At 46.9% G+C, this 17,256-nt stretch overlaps 1 protein-coding gene and 2 long non-coding RNA genes across 5 annotated transcripts in view; 2 read left to right on the top strand and 1 right to left on the bottom strand.

Moving 5' to 3' along the window:
- The window catches only part of LOC308595938, an 82,862-nt gene that overhangs the window by 9,193 nt on the left and 56,413 nt on the right, over nucleotides 1–17,256 (top strand). The window lies entirely within an intron of this gene.
- Nucleotides 105–1,216, bottom strand: LOC308595862. The gene is made up of 2 exons (XR_014012141.1): nucleotides 989–1,216; nucleotides 105–869 (listed from the first exon to the last, which is right to left on the bottom strand). It is a non-coding gene; the product is annotated as an uncharacterized lncRNA (long non-coding RNA).
- LOC308595596 (uncharacterized protein) overlaps nucleotides 2,906–17,256 on the top strand; it is a 42,370-nt gene continuing 28,019 nt past the window's right edge. Inside the window, exons 1-2 of one of the 3 annotated variants that reach the window (XR_014012090.1) lie at nucleotides 2,906–3,211; nucleotides 4,638–5,034. The gene's annotated coding sequence lies outside the window, so the exon portion shown is untranslated. The other 2 variants (XM_081210023.1, XM_081210024.1) reach the window with 2 other exon arrangements.

Below are 17,256 nucleotides of genomic sequence, written 5' to 3'. Positions count from 1 at the left end.
GATATGCAACTGATATTTAATTAGTTTGTTTTGTTTTAAGTGTTATTATGTAGGAATGTTGAAATGTGTCTGACAGTGTGTTATTCCCACAAGGGGGGGGGCTATTTTGTGTGTAATTATTTTTATGCTTAATGTCTTGTTGCTTGCACACCAATTCTCATGCATTTTATACTTTCTGATAGCTCACACTATTGTGTAGTCCAATGTTTAGATAACCACATTTCATTGTCCCACCTGGCACTCTGCCAACTTTCCCTATCCACTTTAAAATGTGCTAAAACTTGCTTTACCAAGGAGAAGCTTATAAGATACATGAAGGTGCATATGCTTTGGTTTAGCAGGAATGATCCCTTATAGAGTTAAATTGTCTTATTTCGACAAAGTGCCCTTTTAAGAACGGTTTTCCTTTAACAGACTGGTTTGAAAGGTTGAGAACCATGGGCACATAAATTCAAAGTGGACTCAGTTTGAATTGGGCAAGTGTATCCAGGCTGCAATTAGCTTTTTGGTCCTTAAAGTGCAAGTGAGCAACTTCTCAGGATGCAAGACCAGAGCCTGTAATAATAATAAGAAAGCCCATGGATTTTGGCCAAGGCAAAGACATTTCTCTCAGGACGTGTCCGAAACCTGTGCCAGCTGTGGTGGGTACCAGGCTACATGATAAATATGAAAGCCCTAAGTAGATTCAGCAGGGATTGCCACTACTGCGACACCATGCCGATGTGAGACCACAGAAGAGCTACCTTGACACCTGAGAACACACAAATGGGTGGGGGGGGGAAGCAAACTGCACTTTTCAGTCATTAGTGGACCTTCCTGCCTAAATGTAAAGCATAGATCACTATTGAGAAAATATTTCTTCCAAGGTGCTAGAATACCACAAGTAACTGAACAACAAAATATTAATTTACACCATTATATTTCTATCCTTAAAGTAGCATGATATCCAAGTCCCTTTCAGGTTCACATGGACACACGCATCTGGGACGGAGAATACCAGGTTATTATTTACCACCTTAAATTGTGCGGAGAAAAGGATTGCAAAGTAGCCACCTTTGCAATCTTATCTCCGAAGGGGGGAACTGTAGCAGGAACCCCCCCACCCCAATCATTCTGTTTGTACAAACTATCACACACTCACACTCACACACTACATACGCCACATTTCTGTTATAAATTCATAGAAAATCAACCATACATCGGATTTGCACTGTTCCATTTTTTACTCCATGTGACAAAGACTATCAAAGGATCAAAGGGGGGTGCTTGGTTTCTGGTCAGCCATAATCTCTCCAGCATACCAGCACATCCACAGGAGCCCTGCCCAGTTGCTATGTCAACCCTGATAATCCCAGACAGAAGACAATCAAAATGACAAAGAACAGTGGATTCACCACAGGCTGAAACAAAGGACAATGATCAGATCTTCCCTCTGGGGGCAGGAAACTGCAAACTCCCCATTGTCACCTGGAAAGTACTCATGGGGAGGGGGAAAGGAGGAACCAGCTGGGTGACAGGACACTCAGGTTACCACCACAACTCCTCCCTCAACCCCTCCTTTCTGTAACGTATGCATGATGTCAACCCCTCCTTTCTGAAATGTATGCATGATGTTTCTGGGGGTGGGCTTGACCTAGAGGAGGGGAATTTCAAAAGTTTTTATAAGGTCTTGCAGCCCATTGTTCTGGGTCTTTCCTCTCTCCTGCAAGTGAGGGGAACACCCTGATGCATCAGTTCAATAAAGGCCAAGCCTACAGGCTGCTGTTTTGCTCCAAGTTATCCTGGTTGGTGTCTTTGTTTTTGTCCAAGAGAGCCCTCAGATTTTTTCCGTTAACATACCCAAGGTAAAGGACCCCTGGATGGTCAAGTCCAGCCAAAGGCGACTATGGGGACTTACTTCTGAGTAAGCGTGCATCAGATGGAACAGCGAATCCCTTTGAACCACGTAGGGGTTACTCCTAAGTAAGTATGCATCAGGCAGGGCTGTAGAGTGGTGCTTCCAAAAGCAGCCAGTTTGCACATCTCATGGGATTCAATGTCTTGCCATTATAAATGCACGGGGATGAGTGCATTTACACAGACACATTTCCGCAAAAAGACCCAAACTCCGGCATGTAGCCGCAGGTGATACAACAGGAGCCTTTCTGCAAATGGCCTTTGCAACACAACTCGCTGGGTGGTAACAAAGTAGACACATTTGCCTCTTTGCAACGTAGCCCCGTTTCCTCAATGAATCCACCCATTTCAGTAAAACCTGAGCTGAAATAGTAAGGAGAGCAAAACAGCAGCCCTGTCTGACCCCCGTCAGCCCCCAGACTCCCCCAGTCACGTGGCAGGAGATTTTTCCTGAGCCCCCCCCCCCTCCGTGAGATGGGTATGACATCATGGATGATCCAGTGATGATTCATATGATCCATTGATGATCCACATGATCCAAGCAGGCTTGTCCAAAGAGCAGATCTCTAGGCCTGAATGAAAGGGGTGTGCGATGAGGGATTCTGGAGTCAAGAAATCCTCCCTTTCCGATAGTAGATAGGTAGCCGTGTTGGTCTGACATAGTCAAAATAAAAAAATTCCTTCCAGTAGCACCTTAAAGACCAACTAAGTTAGTTCTTGGTATGAGCTTTCGTGTGCATGCACACTTCTTCAGATACACAGATGATCTCTTTCCGATGATCTCTCAGGCTGGCCAGGAAAAGGCAGGGAGCAGGAATCCTCAGGCATCCCGACGGACAGACCTGTCATGTTGCCAAAACACGAACTCGGAGTCTGATCTGATTTAAATGCAGAACTCATTTTGTGACTTCGCTGTTGGATTGTCGGGATCAGCCCCTCCCCCTCTCCTGATCCCAGAAGGAAGACCGGGGGGGGGGTTTCTACTCCTCCTTCTCCCCCCCCCCACCCGCTCAACACTTTCCCTCCCCTCCCGGCACATCCTTCTCTCATTCCGCCCACACAATCCCAAATCACACCCCCAATACATTGCTCCTCCTCCTCCTCCTCCTCCAATCCGGTTTCTGCTCCAGAAATGTGGGGCGGGGAGCCCCCCTCCCGGCCTGCCTGCTTCTCCCGGAAGTGGAGCTTCCACTCCGGATTGCTCCTCTGCCCCATAGCTGGGAGGGGGGCGCTTTCGGAAAGGGGAGGGAGGAGGCAGGGGACCCCCCCCCCGTGGATGTTGCAGGAAAGGAGGATCGGGAGCGAGGAGAAAGAGGTAAAGGGGTCGCGGGGGGGGGCGGAGAGGGGGGGAAAAGGACCCAGAGACCCCCGCCAGCTCCCCCAGGCGCCCCCAGGGGGCTTTCCTCGCAGGGCGGACCCCTCACCCGTCTCCCCTGGCTCTGCGCGGAGAAAAGCGGCCCATGAAAGGGTTAAGCGGCGCGAGAGACGCCTGGATAGAGACCCCCCTGTCCCTCCCATGTTCTCTGGGGGGGGCGCCTCCGGCTGGAGAGATGGGGGCGCAGGGTGTGGGGTGAACAGAGCCAAGGGAGCCTCTGGATGCAGGGGAGACTCAGGAGAGAGGGAGGGGGTCAAGGAAGTGGGGGGGAGGGAGAGGAGCATCCCTGGGGCAGGGAAGGGCAGCATTGGCGGCGGGGGGGGGGGGAGATATCGCGTCTCCATTGTGGCAGCTGCGGGGGATCTCTGGTGGAACAGCCTTGGCCTCTCTCTCCCGCCCAGTAATCGACCCCCCCCCTTCAAGGCGAGCAGAGAGGGATCCCTGGAAAGTGGGGGTCCTGCCCCCACCCTTCCTTCCCGCAATCTCCATCCTCTTCCTGCCCCATAAGCCCTGCCCTGTCCAGACACAGCGATTCTGCCCAGTCCATTCCTTGGTCCCCTGGAGAGGAGAGGAAGTCCAGAGGAAGAGATGTCAGTATTTGTGGAAAGAAAAGAGAAGGTTCTGGCCTCCCTTGTTCGCCTCAGCCTGGTCCTTGGGCCCTTGTCAGCATGAAAGAGTCCACGAGAAGAGCATCCTTGCAGAGTACTTTCTGCTTTTACAGTGGTACCTCGGGTTAAAGACGCTTCAGGTTACAGACGCTTCAGGTTACAGACTCCGATAACTGAGAAATAATCCCTCAGGTTAAGAACTTTGCTTCAGGATGAAAACAGAAATATTGTGGTGGTGGTGCAGCGGCAGCAGGAGGCCCCATTAGCTAAAGTGGTGCTTCAGGTTAAGAACAGTTTCAGGTTACGAATGGAACTCCGGAACGAATTAAGTACTTAACCCGAGGTACCACTGTATTCTCAAAAGTCTTTCTGCAAAAGCGACTGACCAACTGTACACACATCAACACTGCCAGCTTTCACCAAACAACCAACCCAACACCAAACTAACATTTCTCACTCTATATATACAACCCACAGCTTTTTAAGCATTAAAGAAACAGCGGCCAATTTTTAGCCGTGACAAGAGAGGAGGGGAGAGGCCTTCTCAGAAGCGGCTCTTTGTTTCCGCCATCCCACCCAGGAAGCAGCCAGAAACCTTTTCCTCTCTCTCAGGCTTCCATCTTTAATGTCTTTTCCGCTGAGGATGAGGATAATGTACACCTGTCATCAGAAACGGGTGCAGAGTCCATGGAATGGCTCTCAGGATTGATACGGAAGCTGCACCTCAAAAGCATTTCTGTTCCTCTTATTCTTTGTAGCCAATGTCAGAGTGACTGACAAGCTGAGATACAACCTATCAGCATCCAATGACAGCGACTGCATGAATCTTTGGTCACGTGACAAAGACACATGAGAGCAGAAGCAGCCAAGCAGGCTGGGAAGTGCAGGGACTGCACAGTCATTTGGGCCTCCTCAATTTATTCAGGCTTAACTGCTAACTGTGGAGTCATTCTGACATGTGACGTAGTAGCCAGTTGCACATTGTGCTCTCTGTAAGATTTCAGCAAGAGTCTGTCTGTCTCAGCCGTGAGCAGAGTCTGCGTGCAATCTCAGTCAAACTGTTTGGAACCATGTTGTTTATGAAGAAGCTTCTTTTAATTCAGTAAAGCTTTTATTCTTTAAAACTCTGCATTATTAATTTACGCTGCCTGTCATCTTCCCAGTCAAAGGACCCCTTTTCAGGGTAGACAGTGCCTGTGGCTGGAGGCCCTACACACCGGGTGTGCCTGTGGAGGCCAAAGACTGCCAGTATTAGCACAGGTGAGGTGTGTGACCTCCCCAAATTTACAGATTGTATGTGAATGAGTTTGTGGGTGGGATTATATTTTACAGCAACCCTGTGATTTTTTCCACCTATAACATTTTGTGAGCTGATATAGCAGTACGAATTCCAAAATAACTTTTAAAAACCCCACAAGATCATCATCATCATCATCATCATCATCATCATCATCATCATCATCATCACATTTATACCCCCAGGCCTTAGTTTGCCTCCCCATGATCTAGAGAAAACACCAGCTTTGAATCATGCAGAGTAAAACTAACAGAACCTTCTTGAACCGATAGGTTAGGAATTATCGCTGTACTTAGATCCTTACTTTTCTATGCCTGTACAATTTAGCAGAGTAACATTCTCCCTTTTAAACTTACAGCGGATGCCTTTGCTCAGGCTCGCTAAAGCCTCTAAAATAAGATTCCTTGGTAATTTCCACTTTAGTCCCTCATAAAAAGATAGACACGACACAGTCTTCTATAAAAGTATAAAAAGAGTTGACTCACACATTCTGTTCACAAATGGATCCCAGAAGGCGGTGACCCCCAGGCTGCACACCCGGTCCTTCAGGGGCACAGTTACCCCATCAGGACCAGGAAGGCTCCCACCCTCCCCCAGGGACAGTATTTCTGACTTGTCAGGATTCAACCTCAATGTGTTAGCCGCCATCCATCCTCCAACCACCTCCAAACAGACACACAGGGCATTCACCATCCTCACTAGTTCCAATTTAAAAGAGAGGAAGAGCTGGGCATCATCCACATACTGGTGAACACCCAGCCCAAACCCCCTGATGATCTCTCCCAGTGGCTGCATATAGATAGTAAAAAGCATGGGGGAGAGAATGGAGTCCTGGGGCAGCCCACAAGTAAGCATCCAGGGGTCTGAACACTCACCCCCCAACACCACTCTCTGGACACAGCCCAGGAGGAAGGAGGGGAACCACTGCATAGCAGGGCCCCCAGCTCCCCTAGAGGGTCCAGAAGGACACCATGGCCAAAGGTCTCCAAAGCCGCTGAAAGATCCAGCAGAACCAGGAAACAGCTTCCCCCTCAACCTCTGGCCCGTTGGAGATCATCAACCAGCACAACCAGGGCAATTTCAGTCCCATGATGAGGCCTGAATCCCCATTGGAAGGATCATGGCGGCAGGAGATTTCCTGCACCCCCAAAACTTCCAGCCACAATACGTTTATTAGCTTTCAAGGGCCCACCTGATACACTGTGGTCTTTTCTTCGAAAAACAAATATTTTGAATACTTTTACAGTGCCGTATGATGTAAATATGGGATCCGGGTGGCGCTGTGGGCTAAACCACAGAGCATAGGACTTGCCAATCAGAAGGTCAGCGGTTCGAATCCCCGTGACAGGGTGAGCTCCCATTGCTCGGTCCCTGCTCCTGCCAACCTAGCAGTTCGAAAGCACGTCAAAGTGCAGGTAGATAAATAGGTACCACTCCGGCAGGAAGGTAAATGGCGTTTCCATGCGCTGCTCTGGTTCGCCAGAAGCGGCTCACTCATGCTGGCCACATGACTCGGAAGCTGTATGCTGCTGGCTCCCTCAGCCAATAAAGCGAGATGAGCGCCGCAACCCCACAGTCGGTCACGAGTGAACCTAATGGTCAGTGGTCTCTTTACCTTTGCCTTTATGATGTAAATTTTGTTTCTGTTTCCCTTGTTCCACATCGGAGAGACTTTGATACACAGCTCTGAGCCCATCTCCCCCCTTGAAACTGCTGTGCTTGTAGCACTGCCAGCCTGGGCAGGGTGTTTGGGGGTCCTGGGCTGCCTAGACAACAAGACCCCCTTCTCAGCCTTGCTTATATGGTCCCAAGGAAAGCAGAGCAGTATGTTTGGCACCAGCTTGGCTGCAGGAGTTGAAAGAAGAAGGTGTGCAGGACACCATCCAACCGTCTTAGAGACTCCACTCTGGATTTGTGTGGGTTTCCCTCCATAGCCTTTTCTTCTCCTGAACATAACTCACGAGGCAGTGAAGGTTTAGGAGCAGAGTTTTTCTTCTCGATGGGCTTCCTTCCCCCGTTGACGATCCCATCTGCCCTTCATTTTCCTCTTCCGCACGGGAAGAATCAGCCTTCTAGACTGTGGGATTCACTGTTCTTCTCATCCTCTCCATCCACCAGGGCTTGACTTCAGGTGCAGCAGAATTGCCCAGCGCCCCAAGGATTTGAGACCCATCAGCTATCCTCACCTGGTTTTGCCAGCCGGTTGAAGCCATTCCTGGGATTGTGGCCCCTGATTCATCCTGACAGCTTCTGGAAGGCACAGGTGAGAGCTGAATGCAGGGTGGGGACCACCAAAGGTACTACCGCTCCCATGACACCTCATGACATCATATAATAGCTGTATTTGAGACAGAAGAAGAATGAATTCATGTCTCTAGAAATAACACAACTTCAGGCCTTAAATAATTCAACACTATATATTCAAGGTAGAAGTTTTCACTAGTACAGTTATCCATTTGCCTTTAATATGCAGCTTTTTCAGTGTCACTTTAGGATGGGCTCGAGATCAGGCAGCCCATCATTATTATAAGGCGCAGTGGGGATCTGGGATTCCGATGTGCCAGCTGCTTTTCTTCTGCTTCTCCTGCTCTCTCCATGCAATCTGAGGCATGTAGATGGAGGTCCATCTCCAAGAACAGGAACTTCCCTGAGCACCCATTCAGCTGACCCCAAGCACCAAGCCTTGTCACTAGTTCTCTGACTGACCCAGACCACAGTCCCTGGAGAAGATGTAGACCTGGGCCTCACATAATGGTCCACATGGACCTCCTGAGGCCAATGGGACTGTGCAGGTGATTCATGAAGATCTAGAGGTGGATGGAGGATTATGATGAAGAGGATGGGGAATGTCCAAAGGAATGATGAACCAGAGAAAGAGAGGGCCTGTTCACGGACAGAGAGCAGCTGCCTTTCTGTGAGGAAACAATTGATTTGAAAAGGCTGTATTCCAAGATGCTGCTGCTTTATTAGCAATGATTGAGGATTATGAAAGGTGGTGATGCATTACTATCATTTGATGACATTGCTTTTTCATTTCCAAAAAATTGGGAACATGGGTAGGACAGTGGAGAATGTAGGAGATGTTGAAATAAGAGAATGGGCTAATGGAGCTTGATGTGCTCTCTTTCCCTTTGTTCTCTTCCTTGAAACCCAAACAGGATTTCCTTTCCTCCCACTCTGCAGAAGGTGATGGAGAAGACATTCAGAATTCCAAGGAATGGGGCACCTTTCGTTTCATGAGGAATAGAAATTAAAATGTGTGAAATGTGGGATATGCTTCATTGAATGAGGACACATAGCTCACATCAATGATTCCGAGAGGGGAAACCATTTAAAAGTATGGTGTTTCGGAAACGTTTCGCTGATAGTGGAAAACTTAGAACACATCAGTGGATTTACATTTACAAGAAAGGATTACAATGCAGGGAGTGTGGAAGAACTTCAGTCAGAGAGGATTCCTCAATATACATCAGCGGACTCACACAGGGGGAAAACCATTTAAATGCATGGAGTGCGGGAAAAGCTTCCGTCAGAATGGACACTTAAGTTCACATCTACGGACTCACACAGGGGAGAAACCATATCAATGTATAGAGTGCGGAAAGAGCTTTAGTGATAGTAGAGACCTTAGAAAACATCAGCGGATTCACACAGGGGAGAAACCATATCAATGTATAGAGTGCGGAAAGAGCTTTAGTTGGAGTGGAGAATTTAGAAATCATCAACGGATTCACACAGGGGAGAAACCATATAAATGTATGGAGTGTGGAAAAAGCTTCTGTCGGAGTGGACAGTTAAGTTCACACCTACGGATTCACACGGGTGAAAAACCTTTTAAATGCATGGAGTGTGGGAAGAGCTTCAGGCGGAATGCAGAACTTAAATTACACCAGCGAAGTCACACTGGTGAAAAACCATATAAATGTATGGAGTGTGGAAAGAGCTTCATTCAGAGTGGGCAGTGCAATATGCACCAACGGACTCACACAGGGGAGAAACCATATAAATGTATAGAGTGCGGAAAGAGCTTCAGTGATAGTGGAGACCTTAGAAAACATCAACGGTCTCACACAGGGGAGAAACCATATAAATGTATAGAGTGCGGAAAGAGCTTCAGTCAGAGTGGAGACCTTAGAAAACATCAACGGATTCACACAGGGGAGAAACCATTTCAATGTATGGAGTGTGGAAAAAGCTTCTGTCGGAGTGGACACTTAAGTTCACATCAACAGACTCACACGGGTGAAAAACCATTTCAATGTATAGAGTGCGGAAAGAGCTTCCGTCAGAGTGCACACCTCAATAAACATCACCAGACTCACACAGGGGAGAAACCATATAAATGTATGGAGTGTGGAAAGAGCTTCAGTCAGAGTGGCCACCTCAATAGACATTACCAGACTCACACAGGGGAGAAACCATATAAATGTATGGAGTGTGGAAAGAGCTTCAGTCAGAGTGATGGACTTAGAATACATCAACGGACTCACATGAGTGAAAAACCATATAAATGTATGGAGTGTGGAAAGAGTTTCAGTCGGAGTGCACCCCTTAGAAATCATCAACGGTCTCATACAGGGGAGAAACCTTTTAAATGTAGGGAGTGCGGAAAGAGCTTTAGTGATAGTGGATACCTTAGAAGACATCAACGGATTCACACAGGGGAGAAACCATTTCAATGTATTGAGTGTGGAAAGAGCTTCAGTTTCAATGCAGGCCTTAGATCACATCAACAGACTCACACAGGCAGGGGAAAACCATATGAATGTATGGCATGCGGGAAGAGCTTCAGTCAAAAAGGAGACCTTAAATTACACCAGCAGACTCACAAAGGGGAGAATCCATTTAATGCATGGAATGTGGAAAGAGCTTCCGTTTCAATGCAAGCCTTAGAAGACATCAACTGGCTCACACAGGGGGAAAACCATTTAAATGCATTGAGTGCGGAAAGAGCTTCAGTCAGAATGGAGACCTTAAAACACATCAACGTACTCATAAAGGGTGAAACCATTTAAATGCATTGAGTGCGGAAAGAGCTTCAGTCGAAATGGAAACCTTAAGACACATCAACGGATTCACACAGGGGAGAAAACATTTAAATGTATGGAATGTGGAAAGAGCTTCAGTAAGAGTGGACACCTCAATATACATCAACGGACACACACAGGGGAGAAACCATAAGAATGCATGGAATGCGGAAAGAGCTTCAGTTTCTTTTCTTTTTTTATATATATATAATATATATTAAGATTTTTGAAATATTACCGTAAAAATGAAAAAGAAAAAGAAAAATACAAAATAAAAACAGTTAAAAACACACCTATTTTCTATTACTTATTTTCCTTTAGCTTATTTCCCGGACCTCCTCATACCTCCCTTTTTTGTATTCCGCTTCAATTCATTGGTTCAGCAAATGCTTACCATTAGATTTTAACCCAATTATAACCCTTTTTTCATATTCTCTTAAAGCATTACAGCTGGGAACCCTTAATTGCTATCCAACATCATTCTATCATTCATTAATTTTACAATGTTTCTGTAGATAGTCTTTAAATTTCTTCCAATCTTCTTCCACTGACTCTTCTCCCTGGTCTCGGATTCTGCTAGTCATTTCTGCCAGTTCCATATAGTCCATCACCTTCATCTGCCATTCTTCCAAAGTGGGTAGTTCTTGTGTCTTCCAATACTTTGCAATGAGTATTCTTGCTGCTGTTGTAGCGTACATAAAAAAAGTTCTGTCCTTCTTTGGCACCAATTGGCCAACCATACCCAGGAGAAAGGCCTCTGGTTTCTTCAGAAAGGTATATTTAAATACCTTTTTCAGTTTATTAAATATCATTTCCCCGAAGGCCTTAATCCTTGGGCACCTCCACCAAAGGTGAAAGAATGTACCTTCAGTTTCTTTACATTTCCAGCATTTATTATCGGGCAAATGATAAATTTTTGCAAGCTTGACTGGGGTCATGTACCACCTGTATATCATTTTCATAAGATTCTCTCTTAGGGCATTACATGCCGTAAACTTCATACCTGTGGTCCATAACTGTTCCCAGTCAGCAAACATAATATTATGTCCAACATCTTGTGCCCACTTAATCATAGCAGATTTCACCGTTTCATCCTGAGTATTCCATTTCAACAGCAAGTTATACATCTTTGACAAAATCTTAGTTTTGGGTTCTAACAGTTCTGTTTCTAATTTTGATTTTTCCACCTGGAAGCCAATTTTCTTATCCAAATTATATGCCTCCATTATCTGATAATAATGAAGCCAGTCTCACACTTTGTTTTTTAATTTCTCAAAACTCTGCAGTTTCAGTCTATCTCCTTCTTGTTCCAAAATTTCCCAATATTTCGGCCATTTGGCCTCCATATTGAGCCTTTTCAGAGCTTTTGCTTCCATCAGTGACAACCACCTTGGGGTTTTATTTTCCAATAAATCCTTGTATCTTATCCAAACATTAAACAATGCTCTCCTGACAATATGATTTTTGAATGCTTTATGTGCTTTGACCTTATCATACCATAAATATGCATGCCATCCAAATACGTTGTTAAAGCCTTCTGGATCCAAAATGTCTGTATTTTCAAGAAGTAGCCATTCTTTCAACCAGCAAAAAGCTGCTGATTCATAGTAAAGTTTAAAGTCTGGCAGGGCAAATCCACCTCTTTCCTTTGCATCAGTTAATATCTTAAATTTTATTCTGGGCTTCTTGCCCTGCCAGACAAATCTAGAGATAACTCTCTGCCACTTCTTGAAACAGTCCATCTTGTCCACAGTTTGCAATGTCTGAAACAAAAACAACATTCTAGGCAATACATTCATTTTTATCAGAGCAATATGACGCAACAGTGAAAGCTTCAAATTTGACCAAATTTCTAAATCTTTTTCCACTTCTGTCCAACATGTTTCATAATTATCTTTAAATAAGTTACCATTTTGGGCTGTCATATTAATCCCCAAGTATTTCACTTTCTTAACCACAGTCAGGCCTGTCTCATTCTGAAACCTCTCTCTTTCAATCGGTGTTCAATTTTTCTCTAAAACCTTAGTTTTTAGCTTGTTCAGTTTATATCCTGCCACTTGACCAAATTCTTGAATTAATTCTAAAACCCTTTTAGTACTAGATTCTGGCTCCTGGAACGTCAATACTAAGTCATCTGCAAATGCTCTCAGTTTGTACTGTTTGGCTCCGACCTGTATACCTTTAACCAACCAGTCCCTTCTAATCATATTCAGCAGAACCTCCAGGACCGATATGAAAAGCAGTGGGGAGATTGGGCACCCCTGTCGTGTCCCTTTTTCTATCTTAAATTCTTCCGTCACCACATTATTTACAATTAATTTAGCCTTTTGTTCAGAGTATATTGCACCTATACCATTTTCAAAACCTTGGCCTACCCCCATCCCCTGTAGGTTCTTCTTCATGAAACTCCAAGAGATATTGTCAAAAGCTTTCCCCGCATCCACAAATATCAGAACTGCTTTAGTGTTTATATTCACTTCTAGTTTTCCCAATACAAAGAGTTTCAGTTTCAATGCAAGCTTTAGAAGACATCAGCGGACTCACACAGGGGAGAAACCATTTAAATGCATGAAGTGTGGAAAAAACTTCAGTCAAAGGGGAAATCTTAGAAAACATCAGCAGGCACACAGGGAAGAAACCATTTAAATGTATGGAGTTTGGAAGGAGCTTCAGTCCGAGTGGAACCCTTGGTTTACATCAACAAACTCCCACATGAGAGAAACCCTATAAATGTCAAGTAGACAGAGGTTCAGTCCTAGTGGAATCCTACATCTACAGACTCATGGACAGGAAGAACTTTAACAGTTGACACCCTACAAACCCATCAACCCTCAAAGAGGAGAAGCTGTTTAAAGGGAAAGATTGCAGAAAGTGCTTTAGTTATAATGGAGTGTTTAAGGAATATCTAAGGACTCAGAGGGGAGAACCCATTTAGATGTATAGAGTGAGGAACGTGTTCCTTTCAGAGTCCACTCTTTTCTTCACAGCAATGAACTCAACTCAGCAGGAAATCCATCTTAAAAGCATGTCATGTTCTGGTGTTTATATGTAAAATTGTATAGTAATGAAATAATGAAGGTAACGTCTCACAATAGTGAGTATAATTTTAGATGTAAGGTACCTTTTGATAGTGAGGTGGAGTTGGTGAATCTGGATTTCTGGTGGTGAGTTAGGATTAGGGCTGGGCGATCTATTAATCTCATCCTATACCGGTTTCTAGACGACATTGTGATAACTTTTCAAAAACAATTGATATGGCAACACACCACAGATCACAGTTTGTGTTTTTGGGATGCTCATTTGCCTGGAAGCAGCCGGCAGAAAGCTTTTCTTCATGAAGCCCCTGCAGATGCCGAGTTGCTGACTTCCCTCCCAGACGACACGAAGCGACAGGACACACCTCCATTGCCCTGTGTCCTTCCAGCCTCTTTCCTCCCTTGCTCCCTTCTGCCGGTTTGTGTGCCTGACTTGGATATCCTGTGTGCTGTATTCTTCTATTGCTGAAACTGGATTTGCCCTCAGGAGCCAAGTTTTGTGCCTCACTGGGGACCCAGTGAGAACTGTATGCTTTGAAAGCTCAGTAAACTATTACTGAAGAAGTCCTGCTGCCTCTCTGTGTGTTTCTGACCTCAGTGTGGGACTTGCTCTGCACGTGGCCCCTACCCTGCTGCTACTTGGCTCATGCCCTGGAGTTGCTCTACTCAAGCATGCAAGACGGTTTTTGCACCAAACTCTGTCATCCCCCCATCGCATGATCTCCAAGCACTGCTTCTTCACCCAAACTTCACCCATGCCTCTTAAGCATTCTGAAGAAAACTGATAATACCGTAAGTTAATGGGTGATTTCCCCCCAAGCCTAATTGCAAGAGGGGAATGGAGGGGCTGCAGGGACCCGGGAAGTCTCCTGATGGGCCCATCTTCACTCTTGAACCCCATGGGGCAACCCTAGAGCTCCTCCTTATTCTGGGGTTTGGGGAAGGTAGTATTTTTCCATAGTCCCAGAAGTTTTTATTCAGTCATGCTGCTAGGGAGTTTTCCTACCAGAGGCCCACAGTTCATACTGCTATCATACTGTTTTTCCTGTTGTTTCTGCTTTTGCTGTCATGGAACAGCTGGGTGCAGGGGGGGGGAGGCACCAGTTGGGGGACCTACAAGGGAAGAAGGCTTAGATCCTGGGGACTGGTGGGGGGATGGCAGTGAGCAGAAAGAGGGAGGAAAGGGAGCAGAACGAGAGGGGAGGTGTTGCAAGCTGAGGAGGAAACAGGGTTTGGTGAGCAGGAAGAGGCTGGGGCAGAGAGCAGTTTAGGCTCAGAGAGGGGAGAGGAGGGGGCCAGGAGACCCAGAGGAGGCCGGCTGCTGAAGCATCCAGGGAGACTCCCCCTCCTGCTGCAACCAGCTCCCATCTCCCCTGTTCTAGAGCACACAAAGAAACCCTGTTCAGACCCCATGACCATGTACATGATATTAACAGTTGTTTGGTTTTTTGTCCCAACATGCATCATTTTAATCTCATTGACAATGAAATGTATTTTCTGCCCATTCACCCCGTTTGGAGAGGTCCTTTTGGAGCTCCTTGCAATCTCTCTTTGTTTGAACAACCCTGGACAATTTGCTGCCATGAGCAAACTTTGCCCCCTCCCTGCTAACTCCTAACTCTAGATCATTTATGAACAAGTTGAAAAGCCACAGGTCCCAATACTGATCTTGAGGGGACTCCGCTTTCTGCTCCTCTCCATTCAGAGTACTGTCCCTTTCTTAGTATGTGTTCCCCCCTCCCTCCCTCCTTCTGCGCTGTAGAGGGAAGCCTGCAGAAAAGTTCTGGGGTGAATTTTGCTTCCCCACACATCCAACACTGGTCAGCATTCAGGGAAATGGAAGAGGAAAGCTGGCCACAATCCAAGAGACTGAGGTCAGCAGAAAGCGAAGCAACGCCTACTCAAAGGGAAACCTCTTCAGCTTCCAGCCCGTCTGCTCCCACAATGGCTGGAGAAGAATTGCCATTTGGGAACGGCACAGCTGAATGGAATCCCCACAATCACTCCTGCTGGAGGAATAGGGGCACTTAGCCCTATACTATATAATAATAATAATAATTTATTATTTATACCCCGCCCATCTGGCTGAGTTTCCCCAGCCACTCTGGGCGGCTCCCAATCAGTGTTAAAAACAGTACAGCGTTACATATTAAAAACTTCCCTGAACAGGGCTGCCTTAAGATGTCTTCTGAATCTCAGGTAATTATTTATCTCTTTGACATCTGATGGGAGGGTGTTCCATAGGGCGGGCACCACTACCGAGAAGGCCCTCTGTCTGGTTCCCTGTAGCCTCACTTCTTGCAACGAGGGAACTGCCAGAAGGCCCTCGGCGCTGGATCTCAGTGTCCGGGCTGAATGATGGGGGTGGAGACGCTCCTTCAGGTATACAGGACCGAGGCCGTTTAGGGCTTTAAAGGTCAGCACCAACACTTTGAATTGTGCTCGGAAACGTACTGGGAGCCGATGCAGATCTCTAAGAACTGGTGTTATGTGGTCCCGGCGGCCACTCCCAGTCACCAGTCTAGCTGCCGCATTCTGGATTAATTGCAGTTTCCAGGTCACCTTCAAAGGTAGCCGCACGTAGAGCACGTTGCAGTAGTCCAAGATAACTAAAGCATGCCCCACTCTGGCGAGACAGTTCGCGGGCAGGTAGGGTCTTAGCCTGCGTACCTGGTGGAGCTGGTAGACAGCTGCCCTGGACAGAGTTAACCTGTGCCTCCATGGACAGCTGTGAGTCCAAAATGACTCCCAGGCTGCGCACCTGGTCCTTCAGGGGCACGGTTACCCCATTCAAGACCAGGGAATCCCCCACACCTGCCTACCTCCTGTCCCCCAGAAACAGTACTTCTGTCTTGTCAGGATTCAACCTCAATCTGTTAGCCGCCATCCATCCTCCAACCGCCTCCAGGCACTCACACAGGACCTTCACCGCCTTCACTGGTTCTGATTTAAAGGAGAAGTAGAGCTGGGTGTCATCTGCATACTGATGAACACCCAGTCCAAACCCCCTGATGATCTCTCCCAGCGGCTTCATATAGATATTAAAAAGCATGGGGGAGAGGACAGAACCCTGAGGCACCCCACAAGTGAGAGCCCAGGGGTCTGAACACTCATCCCCCACCACCACTTTCTGGACACGGCCCAGGAGGAAGGAGTGGAACCACTGTATATCAGTGCCCCCAGCTCCCAGCCCCTCAAGACGGTCCAGAAGGATGTTATGGTTGATGGGATCAAACGCCGCTGAGAGATCCAGCAGAACTAGGAGACAGCTCTCACCTTTGTCCCTAGCCCGCCGGAGATCATCAACCAGTGCGACCAAGGCAGTTTCAGTCCCATGGTGAGGCCTGAATCCGGATTGGAAGGGATCCAAATGGTCCGTTTCCTCCAGGCGTGCTTGGAGTTGTTCAGCAACCACCCGCTCAATCACCTTGCTCAAGAATGGCAGATTTGAGACTGGGCGATAGTTGGCCAAATTGGCCGGGTCTAAAGATGTTTTTTTAAAAAGCTGTTTAATGACCGCCTCTTTCAGTGGGTCTGGGAAGGCTCCCTCACAGAGGGAAGCATTCACCACCCCACGAAGCCCATCGTCCAGCCCTTCCCGGCTAGCTTTTATCAGCCAGGATGGGCAAGGATCAAGGAGACAGGTGGTTGGTTTCACACGTCCAAGCAGCCTGTCCACATCCTCGGAGGTAACAGATTGGAATTGATCCCATGTAACAGGACCAGACAGAGCTCCAGCACTCTCCCGCCCCGGCCCTGCTCCCACGGTGGTGTCTACCTCCTTCTGAATCTGAGCGATTTTATCTGCAAAAAACTTTGCAAAAGCATTGCAGGAGATCTTGGGGTCCCTACCAGGCCCCAGTGGTACAGGTGGTTCTGATAGATTGCGAACCACCTGAAAAAGTCTCCTGCTGCTATTTTCTGCAGATGCAATGGAGGCGGCGAAGAAGGCCCGCTTCGCCGTCACCATTGCCACTTGGTAGGCTCGACGTTGAGCTCTAACCCGTGTCCGGTCTGA

Source organism: Podarcis bocagei, assembly GCF_964188305.1.
Source record: "Podarcis bocagei genome assembly, chromosome: 10".
Taxonomy (NCBI): domain Eukaryota; kingdom Metazoa; phylum Chordata; class Lepidosauria; order Squamata; family Lacertidae; genus Podarcis; species Podarcis bocagei.
This window is presented reverse-complemented; position numbering and strand designations above follow the sequence as displayed.